Genomic DNA, 5,372 nt, shown 5'->3' with positions numbered 1-5,372 from the left:
GTAGACCACTTTCAGTTAACCAAAATGTTATATGGATGACCTCATGCAAGAAACCGGATGACCTCTTTATTTTGGGATATTCCCTTATTTAACCTCTATTTTGAAAGTTTAAAGAGTTGTAATACTCCAAAAAAAAAAAAAAAACAAAAACAAAAAAAAAAAAAACAAAAAAAAAAAAACAAAAGTTGATTGGGTTATATATGACCTTCTTTCCTATCTATAAAATTATTAGGAAAATAATAACCTCAAAGCCATCATGGCTCTTACAAAAACCTATCAAATAAAAGCATGTCAAAATCTTTTCAATGGATATGAACAATTTTGTTAACAACAGAATGTTCCTTTTAGTGAATACCAAAGCAACATAAGCTAAATTGAGCCACTAGGGTGCTTCGTAATCTTCTGAACAATCACTAATCTTGCTCTCCTTACATCTCTGCAACATTTATCCGAATGATCACTCAATTCATCGATCGTTTTTGCAAAATCATTCACTGTTTTCTTCATCTCATCAACCGCCATAGCCACCGCTTCTTCTTCATCTTCCTTGATTGCAAATTGAGCGTTTTGCACCAAACCCTGCATCTCAATCCCTAATTTATCCACTAAAGCTTTGATATTATCAAGATCTTTGATCACAATCAAATTCCCCATTCGCATTGAACTAATCATCTCCCTTTGCCCTTTCAATTCTGTCTCGTATTTCTTCCATAACGAATTAACCCACTTCCCCATTGACCCTAGCGGCACCGCCGCTGCAGCCGCCAATGCTGTCAGCACCGCTGGTGCAGCGACGGCGGCAGCCACCACAGAGCAGATTATCACAGTGCTGAAAGTGATGACGAATATCATATTGGTCAATTTCCTCCATGTTTTTGCTGATTTCAGCTTCTTGTCTACTTTACCTTTTTGGATTTGTAGTTTTTTCAGCATTGAGAGTTGCTGTTTGTATACAGATTGAAACAGTTCGAAAAATTCTTCGGAGAATGGACCTTCTAACGCTTCGAATTTTTTGAACTGTTCTAGGGTTTTTAAGTAATCGTTATCTCCATCGAACTGATTGATCGCAATCTGGAGAAATGATAAGCTATATCGAGCATTTTTCAAGCAATCCTCCAGTGATGTGCAGAAATCTAGAGTTAGGATACTAAGATCGAAGAAATCTTTAACTAAGGAAAACAATTCCTCGTTATTCCAAATGTCTTCTTTTGATTCAATTAGGATGTTGACTACTTCCTGATTCATATCGAGAAGACTTCCGGTGACTTCACGGAGGGAGTCAAGGGAAAGTGAACGGACCTCGACGCCGGTGGCCAGAGAATTTATGACCCGACTTGTTCGGTATTGAAGTGACGAATCCAACGACTGGAGATCTGGATCTGATCGGCAAGCATCTTGATAAGATGTTAGATCTGGACTGAGCTGCAATTTTGATATCGATGGAGTTCCAGATGACGAAGTCGACGACGACCCTGTTGGTAGCTTTGTTCGACTGCTGCCGGACTCTGAGCTGTACACACAACCCATCGGCGATGGGTGCCTGAAAATCGATTGAAGTGAATCGAGTGATGAAGAAAAAGAAGAAGAAGGGATTTCTTTTGGGGATTTTTGTGTCGTTGATTAAAGGGGAAAGTTGGGATCTTTTGAAGATCCCATTTGCCGTTGAATCTGAAGTCAACTGTGTGTGGTCTTTGATTGGATTGAATTATATTTGATTACGACGGAGGAACACGGCGGAGAACCTTCATCTCTGACTAGGGAAATTACGAAATTACCCATCGTTGAATTCTAGCGAGAAAAATATTCTCTCTGACTTTTTCAACTCTCATGTTTGGCGTTTTGTAGTAAACTATCCTTTATCGTTTTCAAGAAAATCTAGATTCGTGTGTTCAACTTGATAAATAATCTAGTATAAAATAGGAGTGTTCATACGATTTGAAAATGTTTTTGATCCTTTTAGTGGAATTATCATGTATGTCGGTATATTGTTAAACAAAATCATGTTATTTGCAAAATTAGCAACGAATGGTGCTCATTATATAAAATTACATTTTTGTTGTTTTTTGACACGTTCATGAAACACTCCCATATTTTCACGCAAACGATTTTGAATAAAAAATACATCAAATCAAGTATTTGGCAAAATCATAGCATCTTTTGTGACATGTATTTTTTCATGTTTTCTCAAAGTTATGTAGGAAGGGGTTAGTACCTACGCGATGTGCTATTTGTTTTAAACTTCAAGATTCAAACTTTAGCAAACCTTATATGGTTGAGCCATTTAAACTTTACCAAACCTGGTGGATCGTTCAGCATTGTTCCACGAGGTTAAGAAGATGTAACCTTCCATTTCTTTGTGGGTGAATTTTTTGTACGGGCAAGCAGCGAGACTTTATATCGGAGACCAACATATATGGTCTACCACTGGGGTGCAGCAAGGTGACCCCTTGGGCCCTCTTCTTTTTGCCCTTGTTTTGCACCCGCTTGTGCACAAGATTAGAGACAATTGTAAGCTCCTTCTTCATGCTTGGTACTTAGATGATGGGACTGTCATTGGGGATTCAGAGGAGGTGGCTAGAGTGTTGAACATAATTCGGTTGTATGGTCCAGGTTTGGGTCTTGAGTTGAACATCAAGAAAACGGAGATTTTTTGGCCCTCATGTGATGGTAGGAAGCTTTGGGTTGATTTATTCCCTACGGAGATAGGGAGACCTTCTTTGGGGATGAAACTCCTTGGGGGGGGGGGGGGGGGGGCTATTAGCAGAGACGCGGGGTTTATTAGCGGGCTGGCCATGAAAAGAGCGGTCAATGCTGTTGATTTGATGGGCCTTCTTCCACAACTATGTGACCCGCAGAGTGAACTCCTTTTGCTTCGATCATGTATGGGCATTGCAAAACTTTTCTTTGGTTTAAGAACATGTCAGTCGGTACACATAGAAGAGGCAGCGATATTCTTTGACAAGGATTGCGCAGGTCTATCAAGGATATGGTGGTATGTGGAGGCCCCTTCTTTGGAGACATTCAGTGGCGCTTGGCTTCCTTACCTATTCGTTTCGGTGGTTTGTGAAACGACCCAAAAATACGACCCAAAAATTTTCGTTTTTCAATATAATCAAAACCATAATATGAGTATCATAACATAAAACATACGCGATGTATCCCAAATCATAATAAAATACTGTGCGGAAAACTGTATCATACTACATCAAATCCAAAACAACTAAAAACCATCCCCAGGATAAAAGCTAAGTTGTGGTGTGTGCGATGTTGTCACCCCGAGCTCTTCCCTTTGCTTGCGGAAGTACCTGAAACCAAAACTGAAACTGTAAGCACGAAGCTTAGTGAGCTCCCCCAAAATACCACATCCCATACAATAACATGTAAACACATATTGGGCCTCACCCACTGCATCGGGCCGAAGCCCGGAAACTGCATCGGACCGAAGTCCGGAACTGACTGGGACCTTGTCCCCTGCACCGGACCAAAGTCCGGAACTAACTGCATCGGACCGAAGTCCGGAACTAACTGGGACCTTGTCCCCTGCATCGGACCGAAGTCCGGAACTAACTGCATCGGACCGAAGTCCGGAACTAACTGGGACCTTGTCCCCTGCATCGGACCAAAGTCCGGAACTAACTGACTGAACATAGCACAGCATATCAACTAGCATGAACACATAGCACGTAACACATAAAACATAGCACATAAATCCTGTCTGAGCCACGAAGGCATCAAACGTACTAGCTACTACATCGGACCGAAGTCCGGAAACTACTGCTAACTGGACGGGCCAGCATTGTGGCCTTAGACCCGTCCCTACTGGAAGGAAACTCACCTCGTAAGCTGGTTGATGAGTGTGTGGCTCGGGAACCTAACGACTGCTGCTCCTGAATCTCCTCGGCTACAAGTCCACAAACACACTCAATCAAATACTAAACACTGCATTTGGGGTAAAATGACTCTTTTACCCTTGGTCAAAGTCAACTCTCTTTGGGCTGACTCGCCGAGTTGGGCCACCCAACTCGCCGAGTCCTACTCTCACTTCTCAGTTCTACCCGCTGCTACTCGTCGAGTGTGGCATCGACTCGACGAATACCCTCTTGATCCAAGAACTCAGACAATCTTCATCCGACTCGCCGAGCCACATGAACAAACTCGACGAGTTGTTCCTGATCTTATGAAGATTGCCTTGGACTCGCCGAGTTGTATGAACAACTCGCCGAGTCCCTCCATCACTGAGTCTACTCTCAACTCGCTGAGTCCACTCTTTAACTCACTGGACCCACTCGACACTGATAAAAATGAAGGACTCGGTAACTCGCGACCCAACTCGCCGAGTCGTTCTTCCCAACTCGCCGAGTTGCCACCATGCAACTGATTTTTACTCGATTTTGTTTGAATCCAACACATACAATTGATAGATCTGAGTCCAATAAGCTGATTTACCACGTAAAGTTTCCAACTTTACGTGCACAACCTCATGAATAAGGGAAATAAGGCTAAAAGAGGCATAAAGTGGGTAGATCTATGGTTAACATGCAATATAACTCCAAAAAGACAGTGGATCTGGACTCTACAACACCCCATCATTCAGATCTAGAGACATCTCGGCTTAATAAGGCATTCATGCAAGCATAAGGCTTGGAACAAGCATCAACTAGCTCTTAGGAGAGCTCTAATGGAAGTTTAAAGCATATAACAAGAGGGAACTCCGAAAATACCTCAAATAGCTCAGATTTGCCCTTGGATCTTTGCACTACAACTCTTCTCCTTGCTTCTTTCTTCTTCTCCTTCCTCACACCTTCACAAAATGGCACCAAAACACTTATAAGCTCTCAAGGGAGGATTAGGGTTTTCTCACTGTGTTCTCAGGGTGAGGGAGGCGAGAATGGGGGCTATAAGGTGGTTTAAATAGTGGGCAACCCGGGGATTTAGGGTTTCACCCAGATGGACGGACTCGCCGAGTCCAGGATATGGACTCGCCGAGTCCCCGGCTCACGCATGCTCGCAGACGCGACCCTACTCGGCGAGTCAGGCTATGAACTCGTCGAGTCCCTCTTGTAAAACTAACTATAATTACCAATAAATTAACATACCGGGAACGGGTCGTTACAGTTTGGGTTTGTACTCGGCCTTCGAGGTTTCCTCCTACGCATTTGTAGCCTCGAGGGCCCAATCTTGGGCATTACAAGACCACATCTTACGTGATAGTTGTCACACCCCCAAACCAGAATGGCGGAAACATTCGGGGGTGGATGACTTCATGTAGTACCATAACAATTGAATATCGTAAAGAAAGTACACAACCATCATATATATAATAAAAACGTATATTGTTGCGTTATACATATTTCCAAAAGAATATTACAATA

The 5,372-nt window shown here is 42.6% G+C and overlaps 1 pseudogene; it reads right to left on the bottom strand.

The window, feature by feature from the left end:
• Window positions 1-276: 276 nt before the first annotated feature.
• LOC145044060 (UPF0496 protein At4g34320 pseudogene) lies at window positions 277-1,805 on the bottom strand (annotated as a pseudogene).
• Between the last annotated feature and the right edge of the window lie 3,567 nt (window positions 1,806-5,372).

Source organism: Lactuca saligna, chromosome 4 (assembly GCF_052625555.1).
Source record: "Lactuca saligna cultivar CGN05327 chromosome 4, ASM5262555v1, whole genome shotgun sequence".
Lineage (NCBI taxonomy): Eukaryota > Viridiplantae > Streptophyta > Magnoliopsida > Asterales > Asteraceae > Lactuca > Lactuca saligna.
Note: the sequence above shows the minus strand (reverse complement) of the source record. Positions and strands in the feature narration are given on the sequence as shown.